The sequence below is a fragment of the Onychomys torridus genome, chromosome 1 (assembly GCF_903995425.1).
Source record: "Onychomys torridus chromosome 1, mOncTor1.1, whole genome shotgun sequence".
Taxonomy (NCBI): Eukaryota; Metazoa; Chordata; class Mammalia; order Rodentia; family Cricetidae; genus Onychomys; species Onychomys torridus.
The window spans coordinates 136,574,648-136,599,224 of record NC_050443.1 but is presented as its reverse complement, the minus strand read 5'-3'; positions in this window follow the sequence as shown (position 1 = coordinate 136,599,224).

Genomic DNA, 24,577 nt, shown 5'->3' with positions numbered 1-24,577 from the left:
ACAAGAACTGATTGAGTGTACAGTCTTAGAACCAGAACCCTAGGCCCTGTCAGCTCCTCTGATACTTACCAGTTAGTTATATTTATACAGCAAGCTCATGGGGGCCCTCATCAGAAGACATTCAACCAAGCCACGCCGCAGTTCCTTCGAGATTGTGAAGACAATGGAACTGTTTTAAGGTATCATATTTTAGAGATAATTCATTAGGCAGTAGTAGAAAATTGATTCACTGCCTCTAATACAGTGCATACTAATTTTTTAGCCAGTTACTTGTGTGTGAGAAAGAAAACAGTGTTTTGATTCCTCTATAACTCAATTTAATCTTGATTTTAAATTCTATTTGGTCTGACAATGGGGAAAAGCACCTTAATCCATGATGGAATGAGTCAGTAACTTCAGATTTTAAGTCAGTTAGTTTAGGACATTTTCTCTCTTCATATGCATAAGCATGGCATATATAATTGGGGAGGGTGTTTTTAACTCACCTACCATCATGGTATAAGGAAAGTATGGAGATATCTGTCATCTTTTTAATCCATCCTCAGCAGCCTCCACTAAAATACCAAAAAGAAAACATGGCTGTAGGTATGTTACTAATAAGGGATATAAAGACCGACTTCCAATATTTTTTCTAGGTCAGTGCTTTTCACTGTTTTATCAGCTCTAAAATTTCATTAAAATCCAGAGGAATTGTACAGGGCATAGAACAAGCCAATAAAGTCCCACTTAAAATTCTATGGCTTCTTGTGGAGTTAGAAGGCCAATTTTAATTTAAATGTGTGGATCCTTTGAAAGCCCTTTCCTCTACCATATGTTATGGGCTGCCCATGAAGGTTTATTAACACCCAAAGCTACTTCAGAGGTGGGGAATGCCAAGGAAGCTGTTTTAACATGAGTTGATTCTTTCAAAGGAAGGCATGTGTGGAGGAGTTTACACTGAATGCCTCAAACTTTCATTACTACTTAAATTTATTTTTCATTGTATTTTTTTAAATCTTTTAGAGTAACTGCCACTGACCTATCCTAGAACCAAGCAGAAATGAGTGTACTTTATAAATGACAAAACCTGTCAGTAATAGAACTGTGACTTATTAGCTCCCAGGATGGGAGTTATCATGAAGCAAATCGCAGTTTTAAATGGGTATGGCACAGGACTTGGGAATAGCTTCAACTATGGCTGACAGCCAGGGAGAGCCATAAAGCTTGATATCCTTTCCTATGGTGCAGTTCAGAAACAGAGCGAGTCCACACCTCCACTACACTGCTTTGGAAGGCCTTCCTTTCGAATCCTAGCCTTTGTCTCATTTCAGACTAGAATTTAAATGATTTTCATCATATCCTACATTCAATTATATCTCCAGGTTTGGACCATTTTGTCAAAGTAATAGCCTGAGATGCATCCCTGCTGCACGGCTCCCCTTTTATTTTTATCACAGCAAAGCAATTCACTTGTTAGCTTCTATAATTCTCAAACAAGCTAAAGGATGAAATCAATACACTGAGAGGACAATAATGAGAGAAACTTGATCCTTTTTTCAAGAGAAACTTTCATGGTTCATTTGTCCTTCCTAGTTTTCTTGCTATTAATTTTAGGGTTATTGTTCCTTGTTTAACAATAACAAACTGAACCCTCAAACCATACTATCATTCATTTTGTAGATGCCTCTATATTTTTCTAAAATGTAGACACACAGAGAGAGTTATTTACTTATTGTGAAGTTGTTTAATCATTTTATTTTATTGATGATTCTGGTGTATTTTTATATGTGAAATCAAGTAGTAATGGAATATTATGGCATGTCACAAAAAGTAATGACAGCTACAACAATAGCATCAAGTCTTGAGATGATGATCAAACTGTGGAGAAGTGGAAAAAAACATGTTATTGGAAAGACTGTAACTAAGGATTTAAAATTAAATGATGTCTATTGTAGGTCAGAAATAAAATCAGTTCAGAAAACAAATATAAATTCTGATGTTTGAGGCAAAGCAAAAAGCTGAGACAATGAGCTCAGCGAGTAATTGCCCTTGTAACAGGTGACATGCTGAATTAAGGGAAGTGCCAATTACTTTGTCTCTTTGAATTTCCACCAGAGTGCTGGGGACTCTCCATGCAATGTAATCTTAGAGTATTCTACTCAAAGTCAGGAAATTCACCTCTGAACAAGGACATCTTGTTCCCTAAAATAGTCTTCACCAAGGTCTCCCAACACCACAGAAATGTTCCTAATTCAGGAATGTTCTTATTCCTCAGTAATGGCATACGTACTGTCTGCAAGTAAGTAGGAGGGCAACAATTGTGCTCTGTGATCGTCTCCAAGGTCACAGAGGTCACAAGGTTACTTTTCTTCTGGGCCATAGTTCCAGAGTTGGAGCTTCTCAGGAGCTACTCAGCCTATCCTGTTTTCTTCACTGTTGGTATCAAAAGTATCTGTGAGTGTCTAGGTACTATTTGTCCCCATGAAAATACTACAGTCAACAAATAGTATAAGCTATGAACAATAGATAGAACCCTGGGAAATGTAGACTCATGCATTATTTACAAGCATAATAATTTCTCCAAAGCACAGCTGTAAAAAGCCTGAGCAAAACAACGACAAAATCACAGGCAGTTGGGGCACAGACAGATACAGCTGATTTCTCCCTGGAGTACAAAGGGTGATCTAACATAGAGTAATTAACCACATCACTAAATTAATGGAAAGGATAATTCAATTAATACAATACCCATTCACTCCAAAACTAAGTGATTCATTAATAGAAGAAAAAACTGTGTATGGGGTGTTTTATTGACTTGTTCATTGTTAATTATACAAACTAAGGGTTTCACTAAGACACTTCCATAATGCATACAATATGCTTCCATCATTTTCTTATGCTCTCTCTCCTTCCCTTGTCTTTTCATATCTCAAATAGTTCCTTTTATATTTTTTTCTCCATTTTATCCCCTTAAATTCCATATATGAGAAAATATGCAATACTTCTTTTGTGAGACGAGTTGATTGCACTTAAAATGATCTCAGCTTTTTCCATTTTCCTGCAAATGATATAATTCATTCTTTATAGCTGAATAAAACTCCATTGTGTATAAGCCACATTTTCTTTATTCATCCATCCTGGAGATGAGTCTGGGCTGTTCCTGAAACCGTGGCTGCTATGAGGAGTATAGTAGTAAACATGGGCGTGCTGGTATCTCTTCTGTGACCTGACTTACATTTTTTAGTATTGATGCAGCAACCTTGGCTGTCAGCTTGACATACTCAGGAAGAGGTAACCTTAAGTGAGGATTTGCCTCCATCCAATTAGTTTATGACAGTGTAGGGATATTTTCTTGATTGCCAATTGATGTAGGAGGGCTCAGCCCACCACAAGTAGTGACATCCCCATCTAGACAGGCTGTTTAAGAAAGGTAGCTAAACCAAGCAAGCCTGTAAGCAGCACCCCTCTACTGGTCTCTTCTTCAATTCCTGATTCCAGCTTCTTGTTTTGAGTTCCAGTCTTAGCTTCCCTTGATGATACACTATAACCTGTAGCATGTAATAACACTTTTTCTCCCCAAGTTGCTTTTGGTCAGTGTTTTATCACAGCAAGGGAAACTAAGCCAGGGCAAGTGTGTAGCGATGAATAACATAGATGGATCAGATGGTAGTTTTATTTTAAAATGTTCATGGAACTCCTGTACAGATTGCCATAGCAGCTTGACTAATTTACGTTCCTACCAAAAGTGCCTGGGTTTTCCCTTTCTTTGCACATGTTTACCAATATTTGATGTATTGGGATTTCTTAATGGCAATTATTCTGATTAGGGTAAGATGGAATCTCAGTGTCCTTTTTAACTTTGCAATTACATTTTTTAATTGTTTTAGTTGGCTTGCAAAATAATGGATTTCTTTATGACATTTTATATGTATATGTCAAAGTACTTTGCTCATATTCACTCCTTCATTACTCTCCCTCATCCTTCTTCCTCCTCCCTGTCTTCTTCTCAATGGGTCATCCATCAATCCCCGCCCAATCTGCATTCATGTACACACATGCACATGCTCTCACTCGCACACATATACATTTTAATCTAGATTCTATATATGAGAGAAAAACATGCTATTTGTTTTTCTGGGTCTGGCTTGTTTCTCTTAGCAAGGTGATCAGCAGAGAACATTTCTTTCTTGTACTTCTCAATCCTAGAGAATTCAAAATCGAAGTACACTCAGTGTCTGGTGAGATCTTGTTTCCTGGTCCTTAGGTGGTCCTTTTCCTGTATCCTCTCACAGGCAAGGAGAAAGTGTTCTGTCTCTGGCTTATTTGCAAGGACACAATCCCATTGTAGCATGAATCTTAAAGAGTCTTATTAATAAAATCAAACTGGAGGCCAGTTATTGGGGTGACCTTCAGAAGATCAGAGAAGCAGAACAAGCCACTGCTACTTCTCTTCGACAGTTCCTCAAATGATCCTGTCTCCTCAGACTGCAAGCTTCTGTGTCCTCATCCCAATGGATCTTAGCTCAACTGTGCTGCTCAAAGCCTAAAAGCTTAACCAGCCAAATGCTTCTAGTTTCTGGTCTTCACGCCTTATATATCTTTCTGCATTCTACCACCACTCACTTTCTGGGATCAAAGGAGTGAGTCACCACGCTTGGCTGTAATCTTAAACAGATGGAATTTTGCCTCTGAAATGCTAGGATTAAAGGTGTGAGTGCCACCATTTCCTAGCCTTTGTATCTAGTGGCTGTTCCGTTCTCTGGCCCCAGATAAGTTTATTAGGGTGCACAATATTTTGGGGAACACAATGCCACCACATCCCATTCATGAGGATTTAATCTCCAAGTTCTTGTGACTTCCCAAGGACTTCAGCTCTCCATACTGTACCCTTGTGGATGAGGATTCCACCATATAAATTTGGAGGGTCATATAAGCAATCAGAATACAGCTGAACTACTTAGACATAGAAGAAAAAACCTGATATATTTGCGTACATTAAAGGCAAGGACTTTCTGTCCTTTAAACATTAAAATATAGGAGTAGAAAGCCAAGCCAGAAAAAAAAAAGGTAAGAAAGTATTTGCAACCAATATAACTAATGCATAAGAAGAGGAGCACATAAGAGGGGAAGTAATTGGAGACATAGCTCAGCAGTTAAGAGTACTGGCTGCTCTACCCAGAGGACCCAGGTTGTAGTCCCAGCATCCCCTTGGCAGCTCACAACAATCTGTAACTCCAGTCCTGGGGAATCTGACTCCCTCTCGTGGCCTCTGAGAGCACTGCATATATATCATACACAGACAAACATTTAGGCAAAATACCCATAAACATTAAATAAAATAATTTTTGAAAATTAAAAAAAGAAAATAAAAAGAAGTAAACAAAAGGATTAGTTAACAATTCAAGTAAGTATTCATTATGAGAGGAAAGGAGCAAGCAACACACTTACAAGGTGACTAATTTTAAGAAGAAGAAGAAAAATCCAAAGAGAATTCTATTTTCCTGTACTAAATTGGAAAAGTCTAAAACACCAAGTGCTGGCAAAAAAAAATAACAAGTATTATATGCATATATCCATTGTCTAGAGGAATTTAAATTAATGTGAACTCTGCATCAATTTGTCATCCCTCTCCCCGGAAGAAATTCATGAATGTATGCACCCTGTCTTAAGTTAAAAGAATGTTCAGAGTGGAAAAATGAAATCACCCAAGTCTTTACATAGGGAGGAACAGAACTGGACATATTCTTACAGTGGAATATTATGCCATGAAATGATTCATGAATCTTAAAAACAAAATGTCATGTGGAGAAAAGTGATTTCCAGAATATTATATATATTATGAATCTGTGTTATAACTAACCAAACCAAACCAAAAAATGTATACTTTGAAAAAGGCACACACCATATAATTCTATCTATACAACATTTAGTAAAAGAAAAAAGTCAATCATCAAAATGTCAGTGGCTTCCAGGGTGTGGGGCAGAAAGGGATAAATACACACAATCCAGCCATATTTTAAGGCAATCAAACTACTCTATAGATTACAATGGTGGGTGTGTCATAGCATGTACAAGGAGAAAGCTTTATGTAAACACCATGATAACATGTATTAAAGCAGTCCCTGCATGTGGATTGCAGGGAGGCCTATGTAGAGTGAGCTCAAGAGTATACAGGAAGTCTCAGTACCCTTGGATTGTCTTACAACAAACCTAAAACTGCTCAAAAGGCGGAGGAAGAGGAGGAGAAGAAAATGTTGCTGTCATTTATTAAAATGAGAGAAAATGAAGAAAGATTTAAAAGGAAAACAAAGGAAGCCAATATTGAGTTCTCCCCTGCTTGCCCCAGTAGAATTTAGAACAGCAGTGCACACAGTTCTTTGACAAAGGAAAGCTTGGCCAGTCCAGTTGCTTCTCAGATTTAAAAGGCATTCTCATTTGTGATTCTGAAAAAATTTCACTGATGAGCCTTTCTTGGGGAAAAAATATCTACTCAATATCAAAACCCATTCAACTGGACAAAAAGAAAAGACTTCAGATATCGAGAAGTAAGTCATTGTAATACAAACAAAAACCAGCAACAAAGGGGACTGTAGTCACAGAGCAGGAGGTAACTGCTCTAAACCCTGGCCCTCTCCACATACGAAAAAGAAACACTAAAAAGAAAACATAAACAGTAGTGAGTGTGATAGAAGAGAGCAGCTTTCGATTCTTTGCATTTTATAGCAGAGCAACCTATGTCAAAAATAGTCACTACAAAGGTGGGTTATATACACATACACATCCACACATGCACACACATGAACACATGTACACATCCACACACATGCATACATGCACATACAACATACTTGAGCCACTTGGTGGTTTTCATGTTGCAATTTCTCACTTGAAAGACTTGAAAATCATTTCCTCGGATGGTGAAGAAATATTTTTGTGAAAATCAACAACTCTTTCTATATTGCTCCATTTTCCTTTGCCTCTTGTTAAATAAAAAAAATCTAATCACTTTCCATTTTGAAAATGACACATTATCCCATTTTTAAGTCAGTGTTCCCCTTTTCCCTTTGACGTCTGTAATTCACTATCTGGGCAGATGGTCACTAGGCAAATGGGCAATGCCTGGGAGAGGCTTTTGATTTGGTTTGTTGCTTGTTTAGATATTTCCCTGATCTCTGAATTATTTATAACATGTTTCATTCTTAATTTGAAAAGAAAACAATCCCCTCATAATAACTTTATTTTTATTAAATGGAGAAATAACCTGTTTGAAGGTTCTTCAGTCCAGTGAATGGATTTTATGTTGTAGTTACTATGGCATGACATCCTTGATAGGAAGAATTATATCTACACTGTATTTATATCCCTCACAAGCTCATGCACATGGCTGATCCTAAGTAAATTTTTCCTAAGCAAAATCCCATGTTAAAGTTCTATTTTTCCTTTAGATTTAAAAATAATCTGAGAAAAAAATCTCTAAGAAATTTGCATTAATTACTTCTCTAAGGAGAATCCCTTTGGACTCCATTGGCTGTGTCTTCAAAGAACACCTTCCTCAATGTGTAGCTCAACACTGAGTACTGGATACTTAATACTTGTCATTTGTATCTTCTCTCAGTTAACTTCATTAATTCTCACTAATTCATTTGATCTATATTTTCGGAGCAACTTCAAGGGCCAGATGTATTTCTTTGTGCCCATGGTGGCCAAAAAGAGTGTCCCTAACCTGAAAGAGCTTACATTTCAATAGGAACACATCTACTAGAAGAAAATACATGTACACTTTCAGATGACAACTAAGTCATGAAAGGATCACACATTTAAGAGGAGAAAATGACAGGATAGGTGGCTTATGGTGTTCTTGAAAGATGCCCCTCTAGTAGCATGGCATTAGCTCTGAAGCCATGGGTGACCTGAAAGAGTAAGGTATGTGGATACCTTGGGGAGAAATCTCACAGGCAAAATATTCACTTATTGGAAAGTGCAGGGATCGAACATAGACACTAGCTTGATTAGATGAGTGAATGGAGGGACCATTTAATGGGATGAAGACAAGGGCAGGGTTAGAGGGGCAGGCATGTATGGGAAGTCAAGGAATTGGCTTCAGATGTGTTTAGTTTGAGATACCCATTAAGCAATATAAGTTAAGGGTGGGTGAACAATTCTCAGAGGAGTCTGGAAGCCAGAGTGTGTTAAATGCAGGGTTGGGTATATTAGCGTACGTGTTTAACTAAATTTTAACAATGGGTAAGCTAAACAGGATGCTTCCAGTTAGCAGAGCAGTACAAATCCCTCCACATCAAATAGTCCACTGCTTTGAAATACAAAATAGATTTCAAAAATTGTTTTCTTTCAAAGCAACTTGTCTTTCCAATTTGTGTGCAGGAAGCAAAACTTCCGGGGTTATCTTTGTGAGCGGCCATTTCAAACAGCAAAGCAGGACTTCTCGGGGATTTTGCAGAATGGAGGGACAGCAGTACCCTTGCTGAACCCGGTGTTCACTGACCCGGCTGTGCACAGCATCCCACACAGAACATCAGGACTTTTTTCATGCGAAAAGGCCATACAGGTGAAGAGTCATTCTGTCCTTAGGCGTAGGGCTTTGACAGGCAGCCTTGCTCCTGCAGTGGGTTTTCAATGGAGGTAAGAGGATGTTCTGCCAATTAGTACATGGCAGCTGAGTGCCGGGCAAACTGTGTCAAGCTCAACAGCAATTGTTCCAGGAGACCAGAACACTCTGTGGCCTCTCTCCTGAGGTCTTTACATCTTCAAATGCCAGTGTTTCCTGCTGATGAGCCATGAAGTCATCTCACAGCCTGGACACAGCCTTCCTATGGCTTGGCCTGCTGCTCCTGGCTAATGCTGGGATTGTTGGATCAATGGATTTCAGTTACACTGGTGGTGTGGACAGACACACTATATGACACATTTAATTTTGAGTGTAAGTTGCTTTAAGTCCTTTGGTCAAGAAAATGAGTGTGCCTCACAAAAATACAGGGGATGTGCACTGCACAAAATTTCACCACCAAGCTACCTGGTGTTTCCCAGTGTTAAGCTGGTGTAATTAAGAAGCTATACAATTAACTAATGTGGAAAATTTATAAGTAAAATCCAAGCGTAAACAATTCTCAAAATTGATCCAGATCCAATTCTAGTCTCATTTCTTATGACCAGAAATGAGACAAACAGAAATCTTCCCCCTATGACTTTGATTAGTCCTTAAAATGTATTTTCATAATCCTCTTTGTTGCTGGTATCTGTACTCACTCAGCCACCCATTTCCCTCCACATCATCCTGTACTCAAAACTGACACCTTTCAATAATTTTTGGAAAGAAAAGATTCATTTTCAATAATATCTGGTGGTTTTCGTCAGCTTACTGGAGATTTAAAAGGAAACAAGGAGAGACCTACTGTGTGTCCCACTGGTTTTACCCCCAAAGACTGGCAGCCATCATCCCCTGTGCAGAATCACCCCTAGAAATCTCATCAGCATTTAAACCCCAAGAGAAGATAATCCTATCCTTAACTGAAAAACTAAAACCAGATGCCAAGAAATGCAATTTTCCTCATCATTATATCAGACTAGAATTCAATTTCTATTTGTGAAAATCTTACTTCTGTAAGAGACTGTGTAAGAATTGTATTCATGATTTTGTGCTATATCCAAAGTTTAAAATCATGGATTCTACATAAGTGTCACCTGTCTACTGAACCAATGGGTCTCAATCTGGGGGACTCTTTAGGATAACCTGATATGCTTTAAAAAATCTTAATGGCCAGGCTCAGTTTAAACAGAAATAAAATTTTGAAGAGTAAGACTCAGTTAGTAACATGCTTTGTAGCTCCCCAGTGATTATTATGTCTAGGCAAAGACATGATCCATTGTATTAGTTCTTTATAAATTATGTGAAAGGAAGGAGGGTAAAAGAACTAAATTAGAGTTTAGTATTTGTCCATATGACCTTTGTGTAAAAGGAAGAATTTGTGGAATCAGGGCATATACAGAACAAAAATACGTTGGTAAGAAATACGCACACACAATTGTGGCCAAGAAGCCTGCTGTCCAGCATGGACACCACAGCTTTGTGGTTTCAGTATTTTCATCCCCTAAACTTCAGGCTCACATGGACTTCTTAGTGTATCAGTACTAAGAGGAGCAGCCTTTAGGAAGTGACTGAGTCACAAGATGCCACCCTTTGAAATGGTACCAATTTAAGAGGCTTTTGCAACACTCCCTCCCTCCATCCCTTCTGTAACATGAGGCACAGCACTTCTCTTGGGAATATGTGACAACAAGACACCGTCCTGACAGAAGAGGAGCTGGATATTCACCTGTAGATGTAACGGTCTTATTAAATAAGAAACACAGAGCCAATGCAGAGATGAAAGCCCAAGAGGTCAGAGCAATAGCTAAGAGCTAAAACCCCTTTCTTACCCTTCACTGCCACTGCTGTCCTTCCCCTCAGCAAGAGATTTGACAATTAACCCAAAAATTTTCTGTTCAGGATCCCCTAAAGATGTCTTCATCCCCAGAAAGCAGGAAGTAATTTTAAGAAAATGACACCCACATTCCCAAGAGATGGGATGGGAGGTTTTTGGTCATTTAATGAGTTTTGAATATTGTCATTGTTTACAATGGTTGGTTACAAGTTGTTAATTGTTAGTGGTGAGGAAAAAAGCTGAACATGGAGATTAGATTTAGAGGTTTTGGTTTTTAAAAAAAGAAGAAGAAAGAAAAAGAAAAAAGAGAATATAGATATGAAGTAGATCATCAAATCTACTCTGAGAAAAAAGATAAAGAAATAATAGGATAAATGGGTAGATCATAGAATCTACACTAAAAAGAAAAAGGGGAAGATATAAAAATGACAAAAGGTAGATTATTGAAACTTTTATGAAAAGAAAAAAGAGAGAATATGAATATGATAAGATAAAAAGGTCAATTTTTGAATCTACTTTTAAAAAGGAACTACTTGTTTTAAATAGGATAAGTAATGAATTTTTTTTTTGTCTGAGTTTATCAAATGTTACTGGACTGGACATTGTTAATATATATAATGGAATTTTTATCTGAATTTGTCAAATGTTAATGGACTAGACATTGTTAATGTAATTCTTGACTGTATATATTGTATATACTTATTGGATAGTTTTTCTTGTATTAGTTATAAGTTTTTTTAAATTTTAGATCAAAAAGGGGAAATGTGGTGGTATTGTGTTCCCCAAAATATTGTGCACCCTAATAAATTTATCTGGGGTCAGAGAACAGATAGCCACTAGATACAGAGGCTAGAAAATGGTGGCACTCACGCCTTTAATCCTAGCATTCCAGAGACAGAAATCCCTCTGGATCTCTGTGAGTTCTAGGCCACACTGGAAACAGCCAGGCATGGTGACACATGCATTTAATCCCAAGAAGTGAGCCTTTAATCCCAGGAAGTGATGGCAAAAACAGAAAGATATATAAGGCATGAAGACCAGAAACTAGAAACTTTTGGCTGGTTAAGCTTTTAGGCTTTTAGCAGCAGTTCAGATGAGATTCATTCTGGATGAGGACTCATAGGCTTCCAGTCAGAGGAAACAGGATCAGCTGAGGAACTGGCAAGGTGAGGTAGCTGTGGCTTGTTCTGTTTCTCTGATCTTCCAACCTTCATCCCAATAACTGGCTTCAGGTTTGACTTTATTAATAAGACCCTTTAAGATTCCTGATACATCCACCAGCTGGTGAATTCACCTTGGAGTACCCAGGTGCCAGAACTGTGAGAAATAAGGTGATGTTATTTTCAAGTTACCTGGTTTGTGGTATTTTATCATTGTTGGAGAGATAGACTAAAATGGAGCTCTTTGCTGAAATGAAAATTACTCAGTTTTATGAACCCTGTAGGCAGGAAGGAACAGGTACAATTCCTCTGTCAAATCATGTTGCCATCACAGTTAGAATTCGGCTAGGATAAGTAATTCTCACTCTTCCCTCGTTAGCTCCTTCCTTCCTTCCTTCCTTCCTTCCTTCCCTCCCTCCCTTCCCTTCCTTCCCTCACTCCTTCTTTCCTTCCCTCCTTCTTTCTTTCCTCCCTTCCTTCCTTCCATTTCTTTCCTGCCATCAAATTGTTCAAACCTGCCTAAATCAATCCTGCCCTCCCAAGCATCATCATTTATGCTAACAAGTAAATAATTACCACAACAAACACATTTATTCTATTAACCCACCTTAATCTGTTCAACATATCCATGGGTATTTTGATAGCCGTTCATGTATCTTCTGTTTGAGAACATCTCCTCTACATTCACAGTGCAACATAAAGGAATACTTTCTCTTTATATTATTAGCTTGTTAAATAAAATCCTAACAATACAAATTTAGAAGGGACACAATGACTGTACCAAGTCATTGTAATCCCTCCCATGCAAGCAAGGAAAAAGTCCAAAAAAAGGTTTCTTTTTCTAGGTGCCGTTCCTTGGTAGAAGAAAAACCTTCAATGCTCAAGTGGTGGGACTGTCAAGCACATCGTCTATTTGTATGAATCAGTGAGATCAGGAATTTATTCCCCCAATTCACACTAAGCCCCATGCTACTTACCCCAGATTCTGTAATTGCAGGTTTGTGTGGTGGTTACCACAGTCATCCTAGCCTCATTAGATTTGATTTTTAAGAGCACCCTAGAAGCATTTTAGATGCATTTTTTAGGTACCATGCTGTATTCTTAAGAAACCTGTGACACACCCATTCACCATCAGGATCTTCTTGGAACCCTGTATAAATCTCTGAATTTTGTGACTTGCACATTTAGAAGTATGGCATCTACAGTGCAGCAATGCTTTAGGAAACTGTTCCTTGCTCAATAGTGCTATAGGTTCTCACACTACAACCTACACATGGTTGAGATGTGTCTATGGGATCCTGCCTTGAAGGCTGAGCATTTCATTTTCCCTTGTAATCAGGAATGTCACTGCCCCCAGTTGATGGTAGTAACTTCACCTAAGCTTAGACTCTGACTCAGAGGAAGCCCACATCCAGTGATTGTTGGAGGTGTGGCCACAGATCTCTAGACCACTATCTCTCAGTTCAGAACAACTACAAAGGACAATTCCAACGTAAGAATTTCCCATAGTGTAGCTGAGGTAATCTTTGCAACTGTCTTGCCCATCAGCTTCTCAATCAAGACTGATTTGAGTAAATCCCAGAGCCAAGATAATAGGTTTTACCCCATGTTCCTAGGAATGAATCTCTAAAATGAAGAGTTGAAGTTAACTGCTGGATAGGTATTTAAAGCCTCAAAGCCTACCCCGGTGAGACACCTTCTCCAACAAGGTTGTGACTTCTAACAGTTCCACCCACTGGGAACAAAACGTTCAAATACATGAGCCTATACATGCAGGGATTAGGGGCATTCTCATTTAAACCAGTACAATAAGAAGGGATACATCTTAGAACACCCCTGGCTTCTCCTCTGCTTCATGACAAGCTCTACATCTAATAGAAGGTGTGTGTGATGACTGTGGACCTTCAACACTGTCATCCACTCAATCACAACCATAACAAGCATATCCTTTTATTTACTCTGAGTTGCATTGAGTTCCACACATGGTCAGCCAGAATTCATGGAGTACTGCAGTCACTTTATGCAAGGGGCTGTAAGGAACAGCAGACACACACACACACACACACACACACACACACACACACACACACACACACACTGCACATATGTCCTCTGCTTTACCCTTGAACTATATTTACAAAGCACAAATTCAAAAACAGCAAGTTATTAAGACTCCCACAATGGAAACAGTAGAGCATTAAATCAAGGCCAGAGCCCTTGTGAACATCAGGCATTGTGTACTTCTACCTAATACATAAAGCAGATGCCAGATCTCTCCACGTTCAAGTCCTGACTAAGCCTGAACATGAGTAAACCAGAGCTCGAGCCTGGAAGTAGCTGTCTCCCATTGTTTCTTTGGGTTACTTCTTGACTTCCAGCTTTGACTTCCCTCAGTAGTGAACTGCAACCTGTGTGAGTCAAATAAATCCTCTCCTCCCCTAAGCTGCTTTTGATCAGTGTTTTATTATAGCAGCAGAAAGGAAACCAGAACACTGGATAAAATGTAGACTCAGAGATTCTAAGTGAGAGTCAGGCCATACCCAGAATGTTTATCTTATCAATAACTCCAACCACCAAAAAATTACAAATTGAAACAGTGAAATGCCACTATAAACCCCCTAAATTAGCTAAAACACAAAACCAAAACCACACACACAGGAGACACATTTTTGGTAAGAATATGAAGGTGAAATTAGAATCCATTCACTTGTGGCAGGAGTGTAAAATTGTATAGCCAGAACATTCTTAAAGTTCCTTAAACTATTGAACATCGATTTACCAGGATCCCACTCTTAAATACTTGTTGGAGAATGGAAAACAAATGTCCACTACTTGTAGGCAAATGCTCTTGGTAGCATACTTCATAATATAGTCCAATAGTGAATGTGGCTTTTAGCTAGTAGAAAGACTAATGCAAGCTGGTATAAAGTTGCAGTGAAATATTATTCAATGATAAAAAGAAATAAGTGCTTTTCTATCAACATGAAGATGATAAGGCTTCAACATGAATAAATCCTGGAACAATGCCTGCTAAGTGAAACAACTAGCAACACAACATTTCATATTTTAAATTCAGTTCTTATAAAATATCTTGAATAAGTAGGAAAGGACAGAAAGTAGATGAGTGGCTGCTGAAAGCTGAGGGAGTTGGAGGGAAATTGGATAACAGGCTTCTATTGAGTATGGTGAAAATGTTCTGCAATTGACTGTGCTGGTCACTCTGTAGGCACACTGCTGGTGATCACCCTGTAGTCACACTGTGTGGTATTAACCCTATAAATGCATTGTGTAATATTAACCCTGTAAACAGATTGTTTACTATTAACTCTGTGAAATATTGTATGGTATTAAAACTGTGAACACATTGTGTGGTGTTAACCCTGTGAACACCTTGTGTTAATCCTGTGTGTATACTAACTGTTATCTTGTTGGAAACTATGAACTATGATTGCACTGCTTATCAGAAGTTCCTATTATCCATGGAATGCTATGCTATATGATCTTCATATAATATGATCTATAACTCACATGTCAACATAATAATCCCCCAATGATATGAATGCCAACAGTCCAATTGTCACACTTGACAAATGCCACGGCAACTTTTTGAAATTGATAGTATTTCAAAATAAATATCAGAACTGAAATAATTCTAATGATTTTCTCATCATGTTCACCATGTAAAGACAAACTTAGAAGGCAATCCTTAGTCTGAAATGACTTTGAAAACATCCATCTTCCTTGGCTAAGAACTGAAGAGCAACATCAGCACAGACTGAAATGGACTCTCAAGAAGAGAACAAGAGTATCAGGAGGAGGAAGCATTCGTTACAAGTTCCTCTTCAGAGGCGGTAAGATGAGCTGTAATTTCTCAAGGAAGTAGCTTTCTCCCTTGTTCCTGAGACACTTCTGGGCCCAACTCCTGTGCATGGCATCCCTTTGCTTTCCTGCTAAGCTTTAGTGAAATCTCTCATTTCAGCTAAGGATAACAGGAAGATTCGACTCTGATTTGGGGTGTATTGACACCTAGAATTTCACCTTTTGCCTGTAGAGCTTGTAGATAGGACCCTATAACTGTTTAAGGGCTCCTGGTCTGTGTCACATGCTGTGTGGATCCTGTGGAGGGAAGGGGCTGAAGTTCTGTGTACAAAGACATGTCCCCCAAACTCTGCTGTCTGTGGAAGATGAGCAGTTCTACTCCGACCCAACCCTTCACCAGAGACTGAACTCTAAAAATGTTAGTCTTTTCAAATTTTAACATGAGGTCTGGGGAGATCGTTTAATGGTAAAATCCTTTCTACATAAGCAGGATGCCCTACGTTCAAATCTCTGGAATGCAGGTAAAGCCAGTCACAGACACAGTAATGAGTCTATAACATCAGAGCTCCTGCAGAGAGATGGGAGGTGGAGTAGGAGGATTCCCAGAAGCTGTGGGACAGCTTGCTTGCTTGATGTAGATGTCAGCAAAACAACAAGAGGTCCTGTTTCAAACAAGATAGAAAACAAGGACTGTGCTGGTGAGGATTTTGGTCAACTTGACACAAACAAGCTAGTGTCTACTGGGAGAGGAAACCTTAACTGAAAAAAAAAATTGTTCCCATCAGACTGGCCTCTAGGCAAGCCTGTGGGCATTTTTATTATTTTATAACTGATGAAGCAGAGTCCAAACCACTATGGGCAGTGTCACCTGGGACAGATGGCCTTGGGTTGTATAAGATAGCAGACTGAGCAAGTCCAGAGGAACAAGCCAGTGAGCAGCACTCTTCCACTTCATTGAGAAGTACTAATAAGACCAGATTTTTAGTAAAGACTGGAGTCCCTAAGCTTTCCAAACACTTCCACTAAAGGAGGGTTCATGTCCATCTTCATAAATCTGTTAGGTCCATTTAACTGTGGAGCCACTGATGGAAGAAAAATCTAGAGTCCTTCCTGGTTTTGCTCCCGGATGCCCATTCTAGAGCTCTTGGGAGACTCTAGTGAGCAGAAAACAGTAAAGATTAAACGTAAAAAAAAAGTCAACACAACAATCCAGTGATGCACCCTGTGAATCAGTGGGACCTGCTGATTTGGTCAAGAACAAGCTGTGGGTGACCACAATGCCCAGGAATATGGAACCCCAATCAGAAAACTTAATTACAGGTACCCAGAAGTACCTGTGGCTTAAGCTTTATGTGGAGGACTTTAAGAAAGGGTTTATTTTAGCTGAGGAGTCTGCTAAGGCAATGAAAAGCAGTCTATGATCACAGGCAGAATATGGTAATGGCTATCATTTCTCTCTACACCAGTTAACAAATCTGATGAACTTCCTTTGGGAGCCCTAATCAAATGGGAGTTGCTTATCTAGAGGAACTTAAATCTCTAGTAATGGACAGTTCTTTCTTCGTAGGAGGACCAAGGGGAATTGCCTTGGAAACTTTGTGTGTATGTGTGTGTACATGTTTATGTGTGTGTGACTGAGTGTGGAGGCCAGAGGTCAACATCAGGAGTCAGTCTCAATTACTTCTACACGACATTTTGAGATAGGTTCTCTCACTGAACTTGGGACTCACAGATTCAGCCAGACTGATTACCAGCAATTCCCAGACATTCTCCTGTTTCTGCCTCCACAGTACTGGAATTACAGGCATGTGCAACCATGTCTTCTTTTCAGGTGGGTTCTGGGCATCATGTTCAAGTCCTCTCATGCTTGCCAGGCAATGCCCCTACAGACTGAGCCATCTCCCCAAAGCCTGCCTTGAGGTTCTTAAGATCATTTCACTTCTCTTTATTCAGGAAAACATATTAAAGCCACTTCAACTGCAGAGAAATTCCATATAAATTAATAGGAGAAAAAAGGCAGAAGTTAACAAGAAAAAAATAAAATTTGGTTTTAGAAGTCTATTGAAACAAGCAGCAGTAGCAGCAGTAGCAGCAGCAGTAGCAGCAGCAGCAGCGAACAGGCTCTTACAGCCACAGGAAGAGGGGTCCTCCAGGCAGCAGACAGACCACACAGGTTTCCAGGTGGTACTGAGCCCATGTGGCTGCCCTCAGCATGCTCTGGTTTTTCTTCTTAATTATATTGTAAGTGTTCAAATCATTTTCTTGATTGAGAACAAAGGAGTGATTCATAGAAAATAGAACTTGAGTGTTTAAGATACAAAATAAGATCTTAGACCAATATCCCTTCCTCTTGGATTCAGTGCTCCCCTCTATAGGACAAGGAACTCTCGGGAAGGGTCTGAGTCACTCACTGTTCTATTGCTGTGCAGAGACACTATGACAACAGCAGCTCTTATTAAAGAAAGCGTTGTTTAACCCGGGCTTGCTTGCAGTTTCAGAGGCTCAGTCCATTTTCACAATGGCAATGAGTATGGCAGCACACAGGCAGAAGAGGTCCTGGAGTAGTAGCTGAGAATTCTACATCCAGTTCTGCCGGAAGACTGACTTGGGCTTTTGAAACCCCAAAGCCTAACCCCCAGTGACACACTTCCTCTGGCAAGGCCACACCTACTCCAACAAGGTCACACCTCCTAATCCCTTTCAAGTAGTGCCACTCCCTAATCACCATGATCACCAAGCATTCAAATATATGAGCCTATAGGGGCCATTCTTATTCAGACCACTGCAGAAAGCTTTACATTCCTTTTTATCAACAAGTTTGAGGATGATGTGCTTGGTATCATGCCTATCATCTTGACCTTACCTGTTCCTTTTTTTAGTAACCTTTATTGAATTAGTTCATTGGAAAGTATTGTAAAAAACATAAGCACCCTGATCAAACTCTATGTTGGAATTCCAGTTTGGACCAAAACATTCATTTAAAATTTCTGAAATTCAAATTGCATTGCCTGAAAAGCACCGATCAGCAATTCAGTGTGAGAAGATAAGCTGTGTCTTGCAACAGTAATTGCATCACAATCCACATTCTTAGGAGCAATTAGAACCCTTTATCGGACATTGAATACTGACCATGAGCTGGACTCAGGGTTATAGTAGTAAACAAAGCCAGACCCATTCCAAATAGGACCCTAGTCTACTGGGGAGATAAAGGTATACTAATTATTAACACAGTATTTTATAATTTCTGATATGATTGTCTTCTCTGTTGATTTTGCTACTTCTCAAGCATCAGGGGTTGGGGTTGTTTGGTTTGGTGCCTTTGTGGGACTGCCTCTGTGCTAATGTCTTTCCTTTCACCACTTATCTGTCCTTCTTATTCATACTTCTTGCTCTCATCACCAGCTCAGTTCTGGCTCATCTAAGTGATCAGCTGACACAACCTCCTTTGTTCTACATACATCTGCCCCTCTCCATGTAGTCTGGCTAAGCAATGGCTTTTTGGGTCTCTTGATTATAACAAGTTTCCATGACAACATGTGAATCCATTGATAGTTTTAACTCTGTGGCACTAAATTCCAACATGTGTTCTCTCCTCCATTATTGTATTTCAGTTCTGTAATTTTACTTTGTGTTGACCTATAATTTTCTCTGTGAGGCTTTAAACTCAAGATGCTTGAATATATACATGAAAACCTTTTAAACATAAGATTAATTCTAGGCACTTTTGGGTCATTTTGATTCTTCCCAAGTGCAGGTAGATATGCAGGAGTGAACTGACTGAAATTATCCACTAGCAAGCTTTTGCAGACTCACATGATCACATTCAAATCCAAGGATAATTGATGGGTGTATTGCAATGTTCACTAAAATGATGACCCATCTTGTCACTTAGACTCTATCATATGCCCAGCAAAAAATCCTTCATTTTCAGCATTCTATGACTTTTCCTTAAAAGAGTTATTGTAGAATGAAAAGCTGAAAGTATTTCTCAGTCCAGAGACATTTTTTTTCTTTATTATTCTTCTGAATTGTTTCTGGTTCTAGGATATTGAATATCATTATAGCTTAATGAGGGCTTGATGGGGGCATAGTGTGTATGAAATTGTCGTATGTGCACACTGTTGTTTTTTTAATGCAAGTGTGGAGATGAATTTATTTCAACAACCACACAAAATTCTGCATGAAAAGCTATACTATAGTAAGATGAGGTCAGTCAAGGTGTTGGGTTAGTAGGAGACATCCAGGTAAGATGGCAGACTAGAATGTGTAAAGGAAAAGAATAAGAAAGAACAGAGACTATTCCAAAGACAGAAGGAGATTTTGGAACTCCTAAAGGTAAGAGCAGCTGAAGAGTGCTGAGAGAAAGAACCAACTCACCAAAAAGAAGTGTGCTAAGCCAGGCATGGCTTGAGCCATTTAGCTTCCCAAGAAGGAAGAGGAAGTAGAAGCCTCATTCAAGAGGTAAATGAGGTCACCCTGCTGAATAGAGACTGATAGGCCTTCCCTCATGACAAATCTACAACTTTTAACATGCCATAAATCCAATTTCAGACTTGCCTCACATGGTAGTTCCTCCAACTATAAACCAACAATGTGCAGGAATCCTATTTTGTCACTCTATATGACTTGGAGGACAGTAGCCAAGTGGCATCTTTAGAGAGAATCTATTGTCTAAATATCTGCTACTCTGGAAACCCAGAACAGGTGTTAAAATCATGATTTGGGAGCTGGAGTCTAACCTGTCCTAGCCCTGGGTGAGACTGTAGCCTAGCAGACAATTTTGGAGACTAAGTGTTCTGGAATCTCAAAAGCCAAAGCATGGTAGCTGCAGGAAGCTTGTCTCAGGCAGGAAAAGGTGGCTCCTCTCTTGGTGGCTAGGAGCAGACCTCATCAACTGAATCTAAGTATGGACTTTGATCATCCTGAGCCTGATTTTGATAGACAGGCCAACCTCTGTAGCCACCTTAGAACTCTGAAGTTCAAACATAATATTTGTCATCCACAGCTATATCATCTCCTCTAGTACATCTATCTGTATTTAGTGGGTTTGGTACATCTGAGGACAGGTCTTCATAAACAGATTGCTGTGTTGTGGTGACTTCTTCTCTCCCAAGCCTTGGGAGACACATGCCAGCTGTATTAACCACTGCAGAGGATAGTATTTGGGAGTTTGAGGAAGTGAGAGAACTTGTCCAAACCACATATGATAATGTGTGACCAGCAAAAGATGCTGATATGCAAAGAAAGTAAGCCAGCTGAGCATGAGCAATAAGCAAGGAATCCTGCATGCGTTCATTCGTTCCTCTCTAGTCTTGATTGTAGATGTAATGTAACAAATTCCTTGAGTCCCTGCTTTGATGTCCCCCTCCGTGATGGACTGTAACCTGAATTGTAAGTTGAATAAGCCCTTTCCTCCACAACATTGCTTTTTGTAAGCGTGTTTCATCACAGCAACAGAGATGAAACCAGGTTGTGGGGACTGAAGAGATGGCTTAGTACACAAGGCCATTTGCTATATGAGTACAGGAACTGAGTTCAGATTCTTGAACTTCCATGAAAAGACATTCTACAAAGCCAGTCTTACCCTAACACCAAAATCAGATAAAATAAAAACCTATAGACCCATTTACTGATGAACATTTATGTAAATAAAAATTCATAAAAAAAACTTGAAAATTCAATTTAAGATCTCATTAAGAAGATTGTTTTTCTTGTCTTGAATCTCCCCCCGCCCAAAGATTATTTTTGAAAATGGTAAAAAAGAAAAAGACACTTTACCAATTCCCATGGGGCTGGGCATTGAGGGCCTTGGGCCTTGACATGTCCATACTTATGTTAATAACACACATCCACTAGTACTTTATCTGCTTCCCACATCTCCACACTGATTTCTACAGTGGCTTCATCAGTTTATATCACGGCCAACAGCATATAAGTGATGCAGAGAACACAAGACATCTCATGTGTAGAAGGATGAAACCAGATTCATCTCATTGACCTTGCATAGAAATCAATTCAAAATGCATCAAAGACCTTCTTCCTCTAAGACCTGAAACACTAATGCTGCTAGGAGAAAGCCCTTCAACATGAAGAAGCAAGTAAGAACATTCCAGAAAGGACTCCAGGAGCACAGAAAATAATCTCAAGAATTGACAAATGAAATTAAAAAGCTGCTTCTGGATAGCAAAGGAAACTACAGTGAAGAGACTGTTTACAGGATGGAAAAACATTCTTATCAACTCCCTGTCAGACAGGAAATTAATATCTGGAATACATAAAGAACTGTGAAAAGGGGGACACATGAAAAAATCATTTAATCAATATTGAATTTGATAGGTCTCAAAAGAAGAATTAGAAATAGCCAATAAATGCTTGATATTGAGGTCAACATCCTTAGCCATCAGAGAAATTAAAATTAAAATTAAAGTTGCTTTGAGATTGCCACCCACACAAGTCAGAATAACTACATTAAAAAAACAAAAAACAAAAAACAAATGTCAACAGGTGTTTATCAGGGTGTAAGAGAAATCCTTATATACTGCTGGCCATAATATAAATGGATGAAGCTGATATAGATATGATAGGATAAAAGGGTAAATTGCTGAACCTACTTTTAAAGAGTAACACTTTTTTTAAATGTTTTACATTGGTATAGATTTTAGTTTATTGATACAAACTTAAAGTTAATTTTGTTATACTGTGTGTATATTTCTACTCTTGTTTAAGGTGTTATGTTTGTACAGCTCATTTAAAATTGTAATGGATAATTTAAAAAATAGATTAATAATTAGTCGTCTATGATAATCATACTCATAGCCATGTTAGTTAAGTCTTCTAGGTATACATAGATATATTTCAGATAGATAGGTAATCTTCAAATACTTCAAAGACCTACAGAATATGGCATTTAAAATATTTTTAAAAATTTAGACTTTCTAGACAGTGAGACATGTCTGCTCCTGGCAGCACCATTTACTTCAGAGAGGAGGATGGGCATCAAAGATACTTCATATGGAGTTTATCTTCACCTTGGCAAAAATAGCCATCTGGGCAAGGAACTGTTCTTGCCTGGACTGCTTGACCAACTGAACATGCAGGACCCATAGAAAGGTGACCACTAAAATTTACTTGACAAAATGGTCCTTCAGGTTCCTGCTTTGCAGAGGAAACTGCCAAACATCCTACAGGACACGGAGAAAAGTGACCAAGAGACTCTAGCCCTGTGGGCTGAAGACAGATGCCCCAACTTTACAAAGGAACATTAGGTGACTTTCCAGACTGCCAGCTGTCTCTGTCTACCCTGCAAGACTCCCGAAAGTTGCTTGCCTCCTTCTCCTGTTTCTCAGGTAATATTGTATCCTTCTGAGGTCTTTGATGTAGTTGAAGACTAGATAGTTACAATTTTCCTTAGTTATGATACAAGATAAATTAGATATAAAACCTTAGACTCACAAATATAAGATAGACAGGATATCTTCATTAATATTATAACTGTAATTCTTGCTTAATAATTGTTTTGTTATATGTAATTTTACTATGTAAAAGTTAAAACCTTCCTTTTTTAAAAAAAGAAAAGGGGAAGTGCTGTGGATATTGTTCTGTATAAATAAAATGCTGTTTGGCCAGTGGCCAGGCAGGACATATAGGTGGGACAAGAGAGAAGAGAATGCTGGGAAGTGAAGGCTGGGGCAGAGAGACACTGCCAGCTGCCGCCATGACAAGCAAGATGTAAGGTACAGGTAAGCCACGAGCCACGTGGCAAGTTATAGATTAATTTAAGATAGAAGAAGTAGATAACAAGAAGCCTGCCTGTTTACATTGTAAACAATGTAAGTCTCTGTGTGCTTACTTGGTTGGGTCTGAGCGACTGTGGGACTGGCAGGTAAGAGAGATTTGTCCTGACTGTGGGCCAGGTAGGAAAACTCTAACTGAAATCAATGTGGAGATAGGGGAAGCAGATGATGTACTTAGTGGTGTGTATTAATGAAATGAGCAGGGACATGTCAAGGTCCCCAAGGGAATTAGTGAAGCCTTCCTCTGGTCCCAGTATAAGTATTTATGAATGACTGACAAATGTGTACAAAAACTAGAAACCACAGCTCCCTCCTACCAAATGACTGAAACTTGAGACTGTTCCCCTATTGAGTCCTCCCACTGATAGTAGCTAACCTGGCTCCAAATTGTGGCTAGTAGGTACCCTCCATCAGAGCAAGCACAGGCCAACTGATGCCAGTTTTTTCTGTATGTGTGTATGTCGTTTCTTCAATATCTGTCATTTCTTCATTTCCTCAGCACCCCAGTTAGGTTTCTAGGACCAAACTATGCAGGAAGGGCACAGCATGGGGGTTTCTAAAACAAACAAACAAACAAACAAACAAAATCCTAAGAATTACTGTGTGATGCTATGTACTGCTCCTGGATATACAACCAAAGGATTCTAAGTCAGCATATCCATATTGTAGTGCTAATTTACACATGTATGTATGTTTATGATTATACCACTCAACAGTAAAGGGAAATAGACCCAGGATGGATGTCTATTGACATAGGAGAAGTTAAAGACAACTGTGGTCCATACACACAATTGAACCTTATTTATCAAGAAGAAGGAAGAGGGGGCAGGAAGGAAGGGAGGGAGGGAGAGAGGGAGGGAGAGAGGGAGGGAGAGAAAGAGAGAGAGAGAGAGAGAGAGAGAGAGAGAGAGAGAGAATGAAATTACTATATATGCATGAAAATGGGTGGAAATCATTATACTAAGCAAAACAAGCCAGACTCAGAATTGTTTGTGTATGAGCATGTGAGTGTGTGAGTATGTGTGTGTGTGTGTCATGAAAATAAAGAAGGTACTATGAGACAGGAGAAAGATCTTAAGGGATGGGGGAATGGAAAAAAAGAGAAGATAATGGAAAATGGGGCATGAAAGCAAAAGAGGAGACCATTTGAGAAGAGAGGCATCAGCAAGAAATAAGTTGATCAGAACTTAGACCCAGATCTGTCTAATTAAAAAGTTCACATTGGTCAGCAATCCTTACTTTTCTCTTCGAATTTGAACAACTGGGAAACTCTTATTCATCTTGTACCCTCTTTAAGGTTTCACAACCATCACACAGACATACATGCAGGCAAAACACCAATGTATACAAATAAAAATAAATAAATCATTTAAAAATACCATCTCAA